The following is an 18,539-nucleotide window of genomic DNA, read 5'->3' as shown; positions in this document are numbered from 1 at the left end:
GTTTGGGTGCCTTTGCAACTCCTTATTCCTGGCGCCTTTGTGCCTCCCTATTCTCGGGGTGTCTTTGCATCCCCCTATTCTTGGAGTGCCAATCTGGTTTACCCAAACTCAGGTGTGAGCATTTTATGGCTTTGTATTTCTTTATGCCTTGTTAACCCATTGGTATAAGCCCAGGGGATTCCCAAGCTTATCCCCCACAGTGAAGCAGCTAGTAAGAGATGATACAAAAAAACTGTTAAAAAAAAAAAAAAGCTGTGTATTGTGCTTATTTTCTATTTGGTATTATTAACCATGTACTATGTAACCTTTTTAGATAAGAGAATCTGTATGCCTTGCACACTGATTCTCATTTGTTATTCTGCAATTTTAATCAATGACAAAAAGGAGTAGATATAATAAGATAGAAGAAGTAAATGGTGGAAGTTCAGAAATGTTTCAACAACACTAGCCTGGCTATTCTTTCTGATTTTCCTTCATAGACTCCTCTTCCTATTGAAATTGGAGGTATTTCTTAGCATTCGGTGTAGCAGCTCTACCATGTTCTTCTCCCTTGCAACATAATCCCTGAGTGGCCTTGTTCCTGATATGGATTCTTTTCACTAGTCTAAAGTTTTTTAAATCTCAAGTCTGCAAAGTTTCCAATACAGCCACTTTCCTTTGTGCCATCCAAATCGGTCTAGGTATCCAACAATCTAAGTACATTTGGAGTTTGAATTGTATTTTAAACTTGTAATCATTTTTATCTGTAAAATTAGTATTTACAACCAGAGATGACATTTAGCTAATTCTCTAATTTTAATAAAATCTACATAATCTTTATATTTATTGGTTAGTTTGAGCTATCTCAGTGAGGTCATAATAAACTCATTATTAATAAGATAAAACTAACCCCCTATGTCAACATAGATTGCAACTTATGTGAATATGTTTTCTAACAAATATAGTTCCCTAAAACATAGTTTTAATCTCAAGTTTATAAAGCAATATTTGGATTCATTTTTGAACAATTTCAATATTACAGAATTTTGTTTCCCATTTAATAAAACTTTTTTTTTTTTTTTTTTTTGAGGGAGAGAGAGAGAGAGAGAGAGAGAGCATGAGCAGGGGAGGAGCAGAGAGAGAGACACACACATACAGAATCTGAAGCAGGCTCCAGGCTCTGAGCTGTCCGCACAGAGCCTGACACGGGGCTTGAACTCAAGAACCATGAGATCATGACCTGAGATGTAGTCGCATGCTTAACTGACTGAGCCACCCAGGCGCCCCCTATTTTTTTTTTTTTTTTTTGCCATTTTTAAGAAACATCTAAATGAAAACCTCAAATTGTGATGGCACAAATAAGTATCAATTAGTATTTTATGACAACTCATGTAAACCTCTTTTATCTAATTAACAACATGTAATAATGGTTTGTTGTGAGACTTATATTCTTTATGATAATAGATTTCCATTTGAACTTCTAACTAAAATGCTAATATTAACAGCTTCTGACTCCCTTTAAAATTTTTAGTCAAGGTGCATCAAAGAATTTGTAGATGAGGCTTATGACTATCTTTTGCTCAATGGAGTCAAGTGGAGGAATAGCGAATATCACATTATTTATTGGCTGTAAATGAAAACTAGGAATCAATAGAAAGGATTAAATCATGAGTTGTTATACAACTCACATATGCATTCGTTCATTCATTCATTCATTCATTCTGTTATTTATTTGACAAACATTTAAAAAGTATATGCATAAGGCTAGTTGGGATAGAATATCTTACATAAGATACAGCCCTTGTCAAGGAATTTTGGCTCATAAGTATGTCTTCGGTATGAAGATCATGTTCACTAGAGTTTTCCACATCGAACAATAGGACCTTGGACCCTATAGTTCATGAAAAGGTCTTGTTAAAATCTGTTAAAACGTACTAAGTATATTAAATGATTAGACCACCTAGATGTATGCATGTTATGCAGAGTTTCCTTTGAAACTAACAGTGTTATAATAGCGCTCCAGTTAATTTCACACAACTACTCTGAATAGTCATTAAAAAGTATTAGAACTCGCCAGCCCTGCAGCATTGGGTGACACCTCTCCAGTAATAGCTCACAGGGAGGAGGAACCATTGCTCTGGTGCTGCGGTCCCACTGCCCGCTTGATGGCTGCAGACCACAGTGGCCCGGAGTGCTTCTACTGCCTGGGCAAGAGGCAGGGGATGTGGGTCGGAGCCCTTCCACGTGGGGAACTCTGTCCTCCCCTCCAGGCCTACGCCCACATGCTCACAGTCAAGGAATGCAGCAACCACTGCAAGTACTGCTTTGCCAGGAAAAAAAGGATTGTTCAAATGTGGAAGATGCAAGCAGGCATTTTACTGCAACAGGGAGTGTCCGAAAGACACTGTTAGAAAGACGATTGGCTTATGCACAAGATGGAATGTTCTTGCATGGGTTGTTTTTCGGGGGGCGGGGGTTGGACTGGAATCCCTCAGAGATGGTAAGGCTAACTGCAAGGATTCCGGCCAAACAGAAGATCAACCCAGAAAAAACACCTTCAGAGAAATTGTTGGCTGTGAAGGAGTTTGAGTCACATCTGGATAAATCAGACAATGAGTAGAAGGACTTAATTCAGGTGACATTGCTGCTCTTCGTCACTTTCCCTCCAAGCACCTCCAGTTCCCTGGCAGTGATAACTTGGTGGTACTCTTTGCACAGTTTCACTGTAATGGCTTTACAACTGAAGAGGCAGAGCTTTCTCATTTGGGATATTTCCCCGGGCAATATTTCCTGAGGTTGCACTGATGAATCATAGTTGTTGCCCCACTGTCATTGTGACCTACAAGGGGATCCTGGCAGAAGTAAGAGCTGTACAGGATATCAACCTGGGAGAGGAGGTTTGTATCAGCTATGTTGACCTGTACCCAACAGAAGACAGGAATGACCTGTGAAGAGAGTCTTACTACTTTACCTGTCAGTGCCAGGAGTATACCACCAAAGACAAGGATAAGGCCAAATTGGAAATCCAGAAGCTCAGCCATTCCCCCAAAGGCGGAAATAATCTCTGACATGATCAGATATGCACGCAATGTCCTGGAGAAGTTCTGGGGGGCCAAGCACTACAAATGCCCTCGCGAGCTGCTGAATATCTGTGAGCTCAGCCAGAAGATGAGCTCCGTGTTTGAGGACAGCAATGTGTACATATGGCACATGATGTACCCAGCCATGGGTGTCTGCTTGTATATGCAGGACTGGGAAGGAGCCCTGTGATATGGACAGGAAATCGTTAAACCCTCCAGCAAGCATTCTCCTCTGTATTCCATGGCTTCCATGTGGTTGAAGCTGGGAAGGCCATACAGGGGCCGGGAAACAAAGCTGCTGGAGAGAAAGCAGTGAAGAAGGCCATTGCAATAAGGGAAGGAGCTCTGGCAAAGATCATTTGTACATTAATGATATCAAACAAGAAGTTGAAACTATGCTGTTAGTTTTCATTTAATGCTAGTGCAGAAACCTTCAAGGATTTGAATATTTCAAATCATACACCTCATTCTCTCATTTCTGCAAAATCATTGGAACGAAAACACTTGCTCTTAAACCTTACATGTGGCTTACCTGGAAGTTGGTCTTAATCTTTAATCTTAATACCAAAATAAATTCTGAATGTTTTTTGTCCCCTAAGAGGTATGGCATGGTTTCATGTATTATCATACATGGACAGAGCAAGTTTAAAAAATGAGATTATTTTTTCCTTCATGCCTGAATGATGAAAGAGAATAGAAAAGATAATGGTAAAAAAAATATCTAAAATGCAACATTGTTCCCTGGTTTTTTTAATTAATAGATCTTATTTTTAGAGCAGCTCTAGATTAATAGAAAAATTATGCAGAATGTACAGAGTTCTCACATACCATCTTTTCCTACCGTACCCTCCTTACAGTTTATCCAGTTATTAACCTCTTGCTTTAGTGTAGCACATTTGTTATCATCAAGGAACTGATAATGATGCATTATTATCAACTAAGGTCCACAGTTTATTAGGGTTCACTCCTTGTGGTGCACAGTTCTAAGTGTTTTCACAAATGGGTAACACCATGTCTGCCCTTACAGTGTCGTACGGAATCCTTTCACTGCCGCCCAAATCTGGTGTTCCTTCTTTAATCACTCCCTCTTTTCCTTGCTCTCTCTGAACGCTTGGAGGTCACTGATATTTTTACTCTCTATTGTTTAGCCTTTTCAGGAATGTTATATAGCTGGAATCATACACTGCAGCATTTACATACTGGCTTATTTCCTCAGCAATACGCATTTAATGTTCCTGCATGTCTTTCCGTGGCTTGATAGCTCATTTCTTCTTATCACTGGGTAAAATTCCATTGTATGGATGTACCACAATTTCTACATTGCCCTATTAAAGGACATCTTGATTCCTTCCAACTTTTGGCAATTATGAATAAAGCTGCTATTAACATTTGTATGTAGGTTTTTGAGTGGACATAAAATTTCAACTCATTTAGGTAATTATCTTGGAGTACCACTGCTGAATCATATGGTAAGACTATGGTTAGCTAGCTTTGTAAAAAACTGTTAAACTGTTTTCCAAAGTGGTTGTACCATTTTGCATTCCATCAGCCATGAATGAGAGTTCCTGTTGCTCTACACTCTTAGTGTTTCACATTTAGCCATTTTAATAGGTATGCAGAGGTCTCATTTTTTAAATTTGCAATTCCCGAGTGATATTTGATGTTGTGCATCTTTTCATAAGCTTATTTGTCATCTATATATCTTATTTGGGAGATGTATGTTTAGATAATTTGCCTACTTTTTAATTGGTTGTTTTCTTATTGTTGGGTTTTAAGAGTTCTTGGTGTATTTTGTATACAATTCTTTTATCGGATTTGTGTTTTGTAAATATTTTCTGAGGCTTTTCATTTCTTAACAGTGTATTTTGCAGAGCAGATGCTTTTAATTTTAACGAAGTCTAAATTACCAATGCTTTCTTTCATGGATCATATTTTTGGAGTTGTGTCTAAAAAAAGTCTTCACCCTAGGTTTCCTACTATATTATTTTACAGAAGTTTTGTAATTTTGTATTTTACTATTAGGTCTATAAGAGATTTTGAGTTAATTTTTGTATAGGGTGTAAGACCCATGTCTAGATTTATTTATTTTTTGCATGTATATGTCCAGTAGATCCAGTGCAATTTATTGAAAAGAGTGTCCTGTGTATATTTTATTGTTTTTGTTCCTTTGTCTAAGATGAGCTGACTATATTTATGAGGTCTATTTCTGGGATCCCTATTTTATTTCATTAATCTATTTGTCTATTCTTTTACCAAGACCACACTATTTTGATAACTATAGCTTAATAGTAAGTCATGTGGTGTTAATTCTTTTATTGTTCTTCAACTTCAGAATTGTGCTGGCTATTCTGATTCTTTTGCCTCCCATTTAAACTGTAGAATCAGTTTGTCTATATCACAAAATAACTTGCTGGGATATTGATTGAGATTTCATTGAATCTATAGATCAAGTTGGGAAGAATTGATAACTTGATGATATTGAATCTTCCTACCCTTGAACCTTGAATATCTCTCCATTTATTTACACCTTTTTAAATTTTTGTCACCAGAGTCTTAGTTTTCCTCATGTAGATTTTAGGTTGATTCTAATGTAAATGGTGTTATGCCTCTAATTCCAAATTTTGGTTATTCATTTCTGGTACATAGGAAAGAAATTATATTAACCTTATCTTGCAACCTTCTATAATCATTTATTAGTCTTAGTTCCAATTTTTTTTGTTAATTCTTTCAGATCTTGTTCATAAGTAATCATGTCACTTGTGAACAAAGGCAGTTTTATTTCTTCTTATCCAAACTGTGTGCTTTGTTTCCTTTAAGTTTTATTGTGTTAGCTGAGACCCCCAATATGATGTTGGAATGTTCCAACAGGAGTGGTGAGAAGGACGTAGTTACTTTTTAAAAAGAAAACATTTCATTATTTCATGAATGTGATGGCATAACGAGGCAATTTAGCATCAGATTAGATTAAAATATGAAATGTAATCAGGTAGAGAAGTCTCTTGTAGAAAAATTTTACAGAGAAAACCAATTTAAATATTCTTTGCAGACAGTAATTCCTGATTTATATAATGGATCAAAATGAGATTTTTTTTTTCTGTTCTATTTAAGTCAGTGTCCATAAACCACATAAATCAATTGAATGGGGAAACCTCTCTTATTTCAAGTACAAGGAAGGCCTCCAAAGGAATAAAAAAAAATCCATGAACACCCTTCCCCCCCCAACACACACACACGGGAACATATAAAACATGTAAAATGTTTTCTTACTTCCGAATTTAGTTTGATAAAAAGTAATTTAAAAAAATCAAACATTTAGTGAATATTATGGAAAGAAATGGAGAAAGGAGAGCCAAACTAAAGGGAAAAGAAAAAAATACTTCTTGAGCCTAGTTACGGACTACCCAGATACCACGGCTGTATTAATATTTTTTTAATGAAAAAACAGAAGATATGAAGAAGTAGTAAAAACGACATATCAACCTGTTTACAAGATGAATGCAGACACACATTTATTTGACACTGAGGTTGCAATCAGGTATTAGACACAATTTAATGGGAGAGACAATTACAGTGACATATCAAATCACAACAGGGGAGGCATACATACAGAGCAACAGAGGAACAAAGGGAAAAGATAATAGATATCTGGAAGATCACACACACACACACACACACACACACACACACACACACACCATGAAGCTCCATATAAAAGACAAAAGCCTACAGCCAGCAGAAACACAGACATGATTCACACACCACTGTCCCATTTTAAGGTGGAAATCCTACTATAATTTTGTTACATAGGTGTTTTTGATTTTACATGATTCTTCCATTTGGAAGCATGGATGATCTTGCAATATTAATTTTTCACACACAAAAAAGCAGAAGTTAAGCCCTCTGGAGAAAGTTCAGTTAAAAAAAAAAAAAAAAGACATTTTAAATGGAGTAACATCACCATCTTGTGGTGTTTCAGAATATTGACTCTGCTTTTTAACGACATTTTGAGTTTATGTAGTTCTACGTAAAATATAGCTAACTTGATTATTTGCGAAAATAATCTAGATTATATATGACATTACCAGACTCAGAACAAGAACAAAGAAGTGATCCATCTACATACATTTGTAATTAACTTTCCATGAATTTATTACCTACAGATTTCTTTTTTTGTATTACAGTTCCTCTGTTACTTTCTTGCACTCTACGAAGTAATAAAAAATGGGGACCTCTGCCCCCTGCCCAATGCTTATTTTGCTAAAATCCCTTCCCTCAGGGGACTGAGACCCTTTCGGTTATCTACAATGTGGAATAAAATCTCAAAAAATGCATGCTTAGGAATGTTAATATATACTCGGTTCTATATTTGACGTTTTTTGCTTCCTGGCTTGGTTCTTTAGCATATAAGGTTTCATTATTAGTCAATTTAGGATTTAGTAGCATTCCCTGAACTGGCTCTGATGTGCCCAAACTGTGTAACTAGAACATAAAAGTCAGGATTATGAGAGAGAGCTCCCATTCGTCAGATGCTTACAGTCTCGCTGCGGATGTAGACATACACACAAGAACCACATGAACGAAACAAAACAAAACAACAAAACAAAAGAAAACAAAACAACAAAACAAGGTTACATAGAAGTTATCTTGAAATGCCATATCACGTTTTGCAGTTCTTTCCCTCCAGCTTTTGCCTCAGTCATTAAATTGATCTGATAAACTCCATTAGGGAAGGATTTACTAGGCCCTTACCATTTTCATAATACTTGGTGCCATGAAAGATATAGTAGAAGGTGCAGGAAAAAAGATTCAAGGCACTTATAATCTAGTTGGGGTGACTAACAAAATGTCTTAGAGAATGTAAATGCTTGCAGCTATAACATAATACACGAAAGTTACGTATGGAAAAAATGGGAGTTTTGGGTTTTTTCAGGCTCCTCATTCATACTTTAAATATATTCTAAAATATAAACATAAAGGGTGACTGGGTGGCTCATTCAGTTAAGCCTCCAACTTCAGCTCAGGTCATGATCTCACCATTTGTGAGTTTGAGCCCCACGTTGGGCTCTGTGCTGACTACTCAGAGCCTGGAGCCTGCTTTGGATTCTGTGTCTCTCCCTCTCTCTCTCTGCCCCTCCACCACTCATGCTCTGTCTCTTTCTCTCAAAAATAAATAAACATTAAAAAAAATAATAAATAAAATATAAAGATAAGATCAAGAAAAGTCAGAAATGACTGAAGAAAAAAAAATCATAACACCACTCCATTAACCCAAGTATTTAGTATTTTCGTGTACAAAAGTCTTTTTTCCCACTTCAGAATCCTTAAAAACTATTGTGTAGGAGAATCTGTAGCTGAAGAGCTTAAGATCATATGTTGAAATTAAGACAGGACAGTGAAGGTCTTTACTTTTTTTCTTTTCTTTTCTTTTTTTTTTTTTTTTTTAAATCGAATTAGAAAATACTTAGAAATGAATCTGACAAAAGGCTCAAGTTTTTCTTGAAGAAAACTTCAAAATAAGCAGAGGAACATAAAAGACGCTTGCTTAAGCTCTTGATTAAGTTCTGGGGTGCAAAGTCATAATACTATAAAGCAGTAAATTCTCCTCAAATTAATCTATAAATAGAAGGCAATTGCCATTGAAATTCCAGCTTTCCAAAGTGGCTCTAAAGTTAATTTTAATAACTAAATATTAAATAAAAGTTAACATTCTTTTCTGAAAAAAAAAAAGGAAGTGGGCAAAGCCACACTATACAATTAAAACTAAAATTGCCTGATGTTGGAAGAGGAAGATAAAGACAGATCAGTGAGGCTAGAAAATCCAGAAACAGGTTAAGTTATGTAGTATAAGAATTCTGTAATATTCCAGATCAGTAAGGAAAGGAAAGAGTGAATTTGACATCCTTTTTGGTAATAATTGACCCAACATTAAAAAGTAATTTACATTCTTACTCTGTTCCAAGTACCATCCAGTTTCTAGATGGATCAAAGTTTTAGCTATTAAAAATTGAAATAATAAAATTACTGAAAAAATAAATGAATAATTATATAACCTTACAATGGTAGACTTTTCTAAATGTGACCTTAAAGATAGAAACCAGCAAGCAAAATTTGGTTGGTTTTATGAACTTAATATTAGTTGAGTAAATAAATGTTAAACAAATCTGTGAACTTTTTGGGAAGAGAAATGAACGGTGACAAATTACAACACATATAGGAGGCCAGCTTATTCTAATGTCTGTCATACAAGAGATCTTTTCTCTGCCCCAAAGAGGCAGGCCAGAAGCTACACATGGAGACACCCTGTAAAAGCCCCCCCATGAAATTGACAGAGGAAGCCTGAACTCAGATAGTTGCCTTATATAGAAATGACAGCTGCTGTCTAAAGTAGCCTTAAGGGAAGGACTGTTTGTTTGTTAATGTTGTAATTCCTTTTACTTATTCCTGTCTTCAGTAAAATTAAGAGGCAGAACCTGGTTTCGGCTGTGATAAAGAGAATTAAGCAAAACCTTTATCCACGCTTATAAAATGAGAGGAGTAACCCCACTTGAACCTCTCCAGAAAAGCATATGAAATTGGTATGGGGCACCACAGTTTTCAAAGCAGCTCTGATGTACGGCCACACCGAGAACCACAGCGTTAGAGGCTGGTGTGAGAGGGGTGGCGGCAGCAGGTCTGAGGTGATTCCACAGGCACCTAATTGTTGGCAGCACAGCCAGCTGTGTGCAGGGGTCCTTGGCTAGGAGGATAACCACAGTCCAGACTCGAGAAGGAGCATGAGCCAGACGCTGACAAGAGAGTGGAAATGGTATGCTTCCTGGAGGGTACTCCTAGGAGGGGACCTGTGACCTTGCCTTTATGATCATGGTCTTTCAGGTTACATAACAATTCTTGTAAAGAACTGTCTACGGAGAGATGTATCTAAGCTCTGGGAGTCTGAAGTCACATGATATCAGAACGATGCATTGACTACAGTTGATAGCGATTAAAGCTACTGCCCTATTTGTGATGTATGGATGAGTTAGAAAGATAGGAAAATCTGAGAACCTTTCCAGATAAAAGGATAGTAAAGAGATATAACAATGAAACATTGTATGAGATAATGGAGTGGAAACCAAGTTACCATAAAGGCTACCATTGAGACAATTGATGAAATTTGAATATGGAAGGTGGAGTCCATAATAGTGTTGTATTAATGTTAAATGTCTTGATTTTGATAATTGCCATCCAGTTCTGGAAGAGAATGTCCTTACTTTTAGGACAGAAACATGCAAGGATTCAGAAGTAAAGATGCATAATGTCTCCAACTTACACTCAAGTGATTTTAAGTAAAAGGCACATATAAAATATATATACAGAGGAAAAAAAACACATGGGGCAAAATGTGGCAATTGACAAATTTGGATAATTGGTATACAGGAATTCGTTTTCCTATTCTTTTAACTTTTCTGTAAGTTTGAAATTATGTTTTAAAAGTTATCAAAGCAAAAAATAAATAAATAAAAAGTTGCCAAAGAAAAACTCAATATGAAAAGAGTCCCAAAGAAGAGAATACAAAGAGTTTGATACAGGAGAAAGTTGGTAGGGCTGGAATGTGTTGAAGGATTGTAGGACAGCAAACAATGAGGAAGAGAGGAGGGAATAGAAGTAGGGGTCAAATTGTGCAGTTTTCACAGGCCCTGGTAAAGGAGTTTGGATTTAATTCTAATAGCAAGTCACTATAAATTTCTGAGCAGGGCAGTTACTTCCAGGGAATGATTCTGCTTGGAGCTGCTTAGGCTGCATGTCGGCCTCTGGATAACTCAATCGTGGTGTCTACAGAAAGGAGGAAAGGAATAGCTAGGCCTCTTGAACCTCTTGGCAGGAGGAGAAGGATGGAGGTAAAACACCCCACAGGGAGCCTATGGGACAGCCAGAACAATAATGGCCATTGCCCAGACCTTGTCATGCCTTGACTGCCCAGCATACCACAGAGCCTGACACCCCCACTGCCAGCCTTCCTTTCACTCTTCCAGTTCTAGAAACGTTCCAGTCACATTACAAGTGATCCCACACCCAACACCAAGAGCAACAGCAAAAGCCCACACTTAAATGCTCTCTAAAGGGAGACAACCTCTCTAGTTTCTCTATTCTGTTCCAGGTCCAGCATCTTTGGGTGATATTTATTTCTCCAAGTCAGGTTTGAACATGGCTCTTCTTGACCCTGCAATTGAAAGCTAAATGACAAATTACATATTGGAAGGGAAGTGGAAAGTTGTTCAGAAACTTGCATACAGGGGCTCCTCCTCCCCCAGCAGGAATGGCTGTGCCTGAACCCATAGTCACGGGGACCCTCTTCCAGCAGCAGCAGCAGCAGCCCGCTGCTCACCAGTGATCTGGTGATGGTCACTGGCATTGTCAGACAACCTTCAGCTGTGTTGGCATTTATAGTCAACCTGTTTCATGCTCAAATCCTTTCTATTTATACTCCGTATCCAAAACTTATTATCGTGATTGCCTTTTAAGACTGTAGAGAGTCAGGATCCTTCCCTGGGGGACAGGGACCTGTGGTGTGTCCGGCAGTATATGGAGCTGATTTCTTTCCTTTTTTTCAAACAAATATTTATTTACTTTTGAGAGAGAGAGAGAGAGTGCGAGCACGGGAGGGGCAGAGAGAGGATCCCAAGCAGGCTCCCAGCTGTCAGCGCAGAGTCCCACGTGGGGCTTGAACTCTTGAACTCACAAACTGTGAGATCATGACTGAAAGAGCGGACCTAGACCGTCCGACTCCATTTTGTTCTGTGTCCTCCATCTTGAGTGACTATGTCCCCGACATGGCCCCCTTTCCGGGAAAACCGCAGAAAGAAATTCCCACTCAAATCTCAGACCATGCCTCCTCCCCTTGAGTAACTTCCTGCTTACCCGTTCAAACTTCCTGTTCAAACCATGCCCGGCAACCTGGGCAAGGGGACTCTGACCCTTCCCCAGCCAATCGGCTAAGGCCACGACCATCACCCCCCAACTGCCCCTAGATCCCTATAAAACCTTTGTGCTTTTGAAACATGCTCTCTCTCTCTGGCGTCTTACCACTGCGTCGGTGCAGGTAGGGGATTGAGCTCGAGCTAGCTCGAATAAAGGCTCTTTGCTTTTGCATCGGACTCGGCTCACTGGTGGTCTTTGGGGATCAGGAATTCTGGGCATAACAATGACCTGAACCAAAATCAAGAATTGGACCTGTAACTGGCTGAGCCATCCAGGTGCCCCTGCGGAGCTGATTTCTGCAGACCTCTCTTTGTGATGACCAGAGAATGCAGACTGTATGGCTTTTAGTTCTAATCTCTGATTTGTATGTTTTCCCAGTAAATCTAGTTTTTTAAATCTTTACACATGACACTGGAATTTGTCCTTATTCAACTTTAACTACAATAAAAAAAATGCCTTTGTTTTTTAGAACTGAAGTTGCAATGAAGTTGCATTTTGGTGAGAGGCACTACATCTGGTGGATAAGTATATAAGGAGTCCCCTGCTTTGTTAGTGGGCCGATTTCTTCCATGGACAGACTGATTTCTTTTCAGGTTCTGACTGCCAGGACTATCTCCCTGGTCTGTCGGCATCCCTGGCAGCTCCTGAGGGTGGCACAGATGAGAGCATTCCTCTTTGGAGGTATAAAGACCTCTGTATGTTTTGTTGCCCAGCATAGGGTCCCCTTCTTGTAACTGGACCAAAGTGAGTTCACTCCTTGATGAGTCAGAAACTGCACCAAGATGAGCTGTCGCACTGAGAAAACTTTTATTTGAAGCAAATAAATTGATCGTGGAGAATTGCTTCCAAAGCTGTGACTCCCGAGAGAGGGTGAATGGCTTCCTTTTGTTTAGGTTTAGGAAGAATATTTAGATGGAGAAGCCTTGTCACCCTATGTAGAGGCGGGCATAACGTCATGCATGCACCTTAACGAAGCATGCCTGTGCACACATTGTATGTTATATAAATGAGGCTGAGGCTCCTCCTTGGGTGGAGATTTCAGTTTTATATTGAGGTAAGGAGATTGTGAGTCATTCCAGATGTCACTCCATGGTCCATCTGTGCAGGTGTGAGTCAGGTTTAGCTCAAAGGGTGTGTAAGACAAAGCTAGTGGCTATAAGCAGGTGGGCATTAAAGGCCAGGTCTTGGGATCTAGCTGGTGACATTCGGATCACAGAACCTGAGATCTCAAGGAAGCAAATCCCAGGGAGATATATTTGGGTATAATTGCACATCTTAGTCTTTCTTCCAGCTGTAGAGATGGGCACATGATGCTAAAAACCAGGGCTGTCAGACTCCTCAGAACTCCTCTCAAGAGGTTTTAGGGAAGATCTTCTTACACAGCTGGAGCTGTTAGGCTAGTAGGTTATGAGGTGTGGGGTGCTTGGGGACCTCCATGCCTGGCGCATGGGAAAAGTCTGAGGGACAGTATTTGTGCACTTCATCTAGCTGTGCCTCAAGCCAGTATTACCTAAGTGACCTAAATAAATAAAAACCTTTTATTGCTTAAGCAATATTCTATTCTTTGCAGGCAAGAATCCTGCCTAATTACACCAGGGCATCACTGCTTTAGCCAAACACTTTGTTGGCAAGTTTAGAGGCGACTGGGACTTGCTTTAGAAGTCAAATAATCACAGGACCTTCTTGGCTGGGTTTGGATTTTTCCTGGCAGTTAAAGTCCTTTAGCATGCTTTCAGTTTGCTGGGGGGTAAGATACTGAGAGCCTCATTAGCTTATAACAAATGTCAGAAATCTTGTTGAATCATGATCCTAGAATCTGGACTCTACCTTTGAAATTTTTATCTCTTAGCAGCACAAAACAGGCTACTCCCCAGCTCTAAGGCCTCAGTTGAATACTTTTATTTTTGTCCCTGACTTTAAAACAGTAGACAGGAGGGGGAAATGTGTAGACTGCATTCAGCAAATGCATTTATATTTTTTATTAAAAATGAAAAAGGAGGATTTTCCCCTTGCACCATTTAAAAATCACTATCAGAAAAAAATTAATTGAAAAGTTGGAGATTATTAAATAGTATTTTCAGTATATCTACATTGTTTTTGCTATTCGTGCTAAAAACTAAAATTATATATTTGAAAGGTTTTTAATTTTTTTCCTTTTTTCTGATGACTTTATTTTTTTATTTTTATTTAAATTTTAGTTAATTAACATACAGTGCAATATTGATGTGAGGGCAATACAGTGATTCATAATTTACATACAATACTTGATGCTCATCACAAGTGCCCTCTTTAATACCTATCACCCATCTAGCCCATCCCCCACCCACCTCCCTCCATCTACCCTCAGTTTGTTCTCTATCCTAAAGGGTCTCCTGTGGTTTGTTTCCCTCTCTCTGTTTTTTACTCCCTTCCTATATGTTCATCTGTTATATTTCTGAAATTGCAAATATGGGTGATATGGTATTTGTTTTTCTCTGATTGACTTATTTTACTTAGAATAATATATTCTAGCTCCATCCATGTTGTTGCAAATGGCAAGATTTCATTCTTTTCTTTTTGATGACTAACATCCTACACACACACACACACACACACACACACACACACACACACACTATCTTTTTTATCCATTCATCAGTCAAAGGACATTTGGGCTTTCTCCATAATTTGGCTGTTGATAATGCTGCTATCAACATTGGGGTGCATGCACTCCTTTGAATCTGTATTATTCTATCCTTTGTGTAAATAGTGGAATTTCTGGATTGTAGGGTAGTTCTATTTTTAGTTTTTTGAGGAACCAGTTCGCATTCCACCAACGGTGCAAGAAGGTTCCCCTTTCTCTACATCTTCACCTATACCTGTTGTTTCCTGTGTTGAGGTGGAATCTCGTTGTGGTTTTGATTTCTATTTCCCTAATGAGTGATGTTGAGCATCTTTTTATATGTCTGTTAGTCATCTGGATGGCTTTTCTTTGGAAAAGTGTCTATTCCTGTCTTCTGTCCATTTCTTAACTGGGTTATTTGTTTTGGGTGTTGAGTTTGATAAGTTCTTTATAGAGTTTTGATACTAACCCTTTTTGGGTACATCATTTGCAAATATCTTTTCTCAATCCATTGGTTGCCTTTTAGTTTGGTTGACTGTTTCCTTCTCTGTGCAGAAGCTTTTTATATCGATGAAGTCCCAATAGTTCATTTTGCTTTTTATTCCCTTGCCTCCGGCAATGTGTCTGGTAAGCTTGATATGGCAGAGGTCAAAGAGGTTGCCACCTGTTTTTTATCCTGTAGGATTTTAATGGATTCCAATCTTACATTTAGGTCTTTCAACCATTTTGAATTTATTTTTGTGTATGGTGTAAGAAAGTGGTCTAGTTTCATTTTTCTGCATGTTGCCGTCCAATTTTCCCAGTACCATTTGTTGAACGGACTGACCTTTTTCCTTTGGATGTTCTTTCATGCTTTGTTGAAGATTAGTTGACCATATAGTTGTGGGTCCATTTCTGGGTTTTCTATTCTGTTCCATTGTTCTATGTATCTGTTTTTGTGCCAGCAACGTACTGTCTTGATGACTATAGCTTTCTTTGTAATATAGCTTGAAATCTGGAATCATGATGCTTCCAGTTTTGTTTTTCTTTTTCAGAACTGCTTTCGCTATTCGGGGTCTTTTGTGGTTCCATAAAAATTTTAGAATTGTTTGTTGTAGGTGTGCAAAAAATTCTGGTGGTATTTTGAGAGGGATTGCGTTAAATGTGTAGATTGTTTTGGGTTGTATAGACATTTTAACAATGTTTGCTTTTCCAATCCATGAGCATGGAATGTTTTTCCATTTGTTTGTATCTTCAATTTCCTTCATAAGCTTTCTAAAGTTTTCAGAGTATAGATCTTTTACCTCTTTAGTTAGATTTATTCCTAAATATCTTGTTGTTTTTGGTGCAATTGTAAATGGGATCAATTCCTTGATTTCTTTTTCTGCTACTTTCTTATTGGCCTTTATAAATGCAACAGATTTCTGCACATTGATTTTATATACTAAGACTTTGGTGAATTCATGTATTAGTTCTAGCAATTTTTTTGGTGGAGGCTTTTAGGCTCTCTACATAGTGTATCATGTTGTCTGCAAATACTGAAAATTTGACTTATTTCTTGCCAATTTGGATGCCTTTTATTTCTTCTTGTTGTCTTGCTGAGGTTAAGATTTCCAGTACTATGTTAAATAGTAATGGTGAGAGTGGACATCTTTGTCTTGTTCCTGACCATAGGGGAAATGCTCTCAGTTTTTCCACATTGAGGATGATATTAGCTGTGGGTCTTTCATATATGACCTTTATGATGTTGAGATATGTTCCATCTAACAGCACAGAGTCTGACTCAGGGTTCAATCTCACGAACTCTAAGATCACGACCTGAGCCAAAATCAAGAGTCAGATGCTTAACCACCTGAGCCACCCAAGAGCCCTATTATCCTTTCTTTTATTAACGTGGTATATCATATTGATTGATTTGCAATATTGAGCCAACCCTGCAACCCAGGAATAAATCCCATTTGATCATGGTGAATAATTCTTTTTATGTACTGTTGAACTAAAATTGCTGGTATTTTTTTCAATTTTTATTTATTTATTTTGGGAGAGAGAGAGAGAGAGAAAGAGTGCACACATGTGAATGGTGGAAGAACAGAGAGAGAGGGAGAGAGAGAGTCTCAAGCAGGCTCCACACTATCAGCACAGAGCCTGATGTAGGGGTCAATTTCATGAACTGTAAGATCATAGCCTGAGTTGAACTCAAGAGTTGGACACTTAACCAACTGAGCCACCCAGGAGCCTCTCAATTTGCTAGTAATTTATTGAGAATTTTTGCATCCATGTTCATCAGGGATATTGGCCTATATTTATCCTTTTCAGTGGGATCTTTGTCTGGTTTTGTAATCAAGGTAATGCTGACTTCGTAGAATGAGCTTGGAAGTTTTCCTTCCATTTCTATTTTTTGGAGCAGTTTCAGAAGAATATATATTAAGTTTTCTTTAAATGTCTGATAGAATTCCCCTGGGAAGCCATCTGGCCAGGACTTTTGTTTGTTGGAAGATTTTTGATTACTGATTCAATTTCTTGGCTAGTAATAGGTCTTGTCACAATTTCTATTTCTTCCTGTTTCAGTTTTAGTAGTTTATGTGTTTTTAGGAGTTTATCCATTTCTTCCAGATTGCCCAGTTTATTGGCATTAATTTTTCATAGTATTCTCTTATGAAATACAAATATCACTGTGGTGTTGGTTGTGATCTCTCCTCTTTCATTGATGATCTTATCTACTTGGGTCCTTTCTTTTTTCTTTTTGATAAATCTGGCTAAGGTTTATCAATTTTACTAATTCTTTCAAAGAATCAGCTCTTAGTTTCATTGATCTGTTCTACTTTGTTTGTTGTTTTGTTTGTTTTTATATTGCTTATTTCTGCTCTAATCTTTATTATTTCTTAAAAAATTTTTAATGTTAATGTTAATTTTATTTATTTTTGAGTAAGAGAGAAAGACAGAGAGTAAGCAGGGGGAGGGGCAGAGAGAGAGAGGGAGACACAGAATCTGAAGCAGGCTCCAGACTCTAAGCTGTCAACACAGAGCTCAATGTAGGCTTGAACTCACAGACTCACAGGCAAGATCATGACCTGAGCCGAAGTCAGACGCCCAATCGACTGAACCACTCAGGTGCCTCTCTAATCTTTATTATTCCCCTTCTTATTTCCCTTCTTCTGCTGGCTTTGGGCTTTACTTGCCCTTTACTCATCCTTTTCTACCTCCTTTAGGTGTAAAGTTAGGTTGAGTACTTCAGACCTTTCTTGCTTCTTGAGATAGGCTTGTTTTGCAATATACTTCCCTCTTAGGACTGTCTTTGCTGCATACCAAAGTTTTGGACTGTTGTGTTATCATTTTCATTTGCTTCCATGTATTTTTAAATTTCATCTTTAATATCCTGGTTAACCCATTCATTTTTTAGTAGGATGTTCTTTAACCTCCATGTATTTGAGGGCTTTCCAATTTTTTTTGGTCTCGTGGTTGACTTCAAGTTTCATGGCATTTTGATCCAAAAATATGCATGGTATGATCTTGATCCTTTTGTACTTGTTGAGGACTCATTTATGACTCAGTATGGGATCTGTTCTGGAGAACGTTCCATGTGCATTCAAGAAGAATGTGTATTCTTCTCCTTTAGCATGAAATGTTCTGAATGTATCTGTTAAGTCCATCCAATCCAGTCTGCCATTCAGAGCCATTGTTTCCTGTTGACTTTATGCTTAGATGATCTGTCCCCTGCTGTAAGTGGGTGTTGAAGTCCCTACTATTATTGTATTATTATCAATAACTTTCTTTGGTTGTAATTCATTGATTTATATATTTGGATTCTTTCAAGTTGGAGGCATAAATATTTACAATTGTTAGATCTTCTTGATGTATAGACCCCTTAATTATAATATAATGCCCTTCTTCATCTCTTGTTACAGTCTTTGGGTTAAAATCTAGTTTGTCTGATATAAGTA

At 37.9% G+C, this 18,539-nt stretch overlaps 1 long non-coding RNA gene and 1 pseudogene across 4 annotated transcripts in view; both read left to right on the top strand.

Annotated features, from left to right (window-relative positions):
* The window catches only part of LOC102969448, a 53,686-nt gene that overhangs the window by 15,019 nt on the left and 20,128 nt on the right, over nucleotides 1–18,539 (top strand). The window lies entirely within an intron of this gene.
* On the top strand, nucleotides 1,295–3,716 carry LOC102970310 (annotated as a pseudogene).

This window comes from Panthera tigris, chromosome D1 (genome assembly GCF_018350195.1).
Source record: "Panthera tigris isolate Pti1 chromosome D1, P.tigris_Pti1_mat1.1, whole genome shotgun sequence".
Lineage (NCBI taxonomy): Eukaryota > Metazoa > Chordata > Mammalia > Carnivora > Felidae > Panthera > Panthera tigris.
Note: the sequence above shows the minus strand (reverse complement) of the source record. Positions and strands in the feature narration are given on the sequence as shown.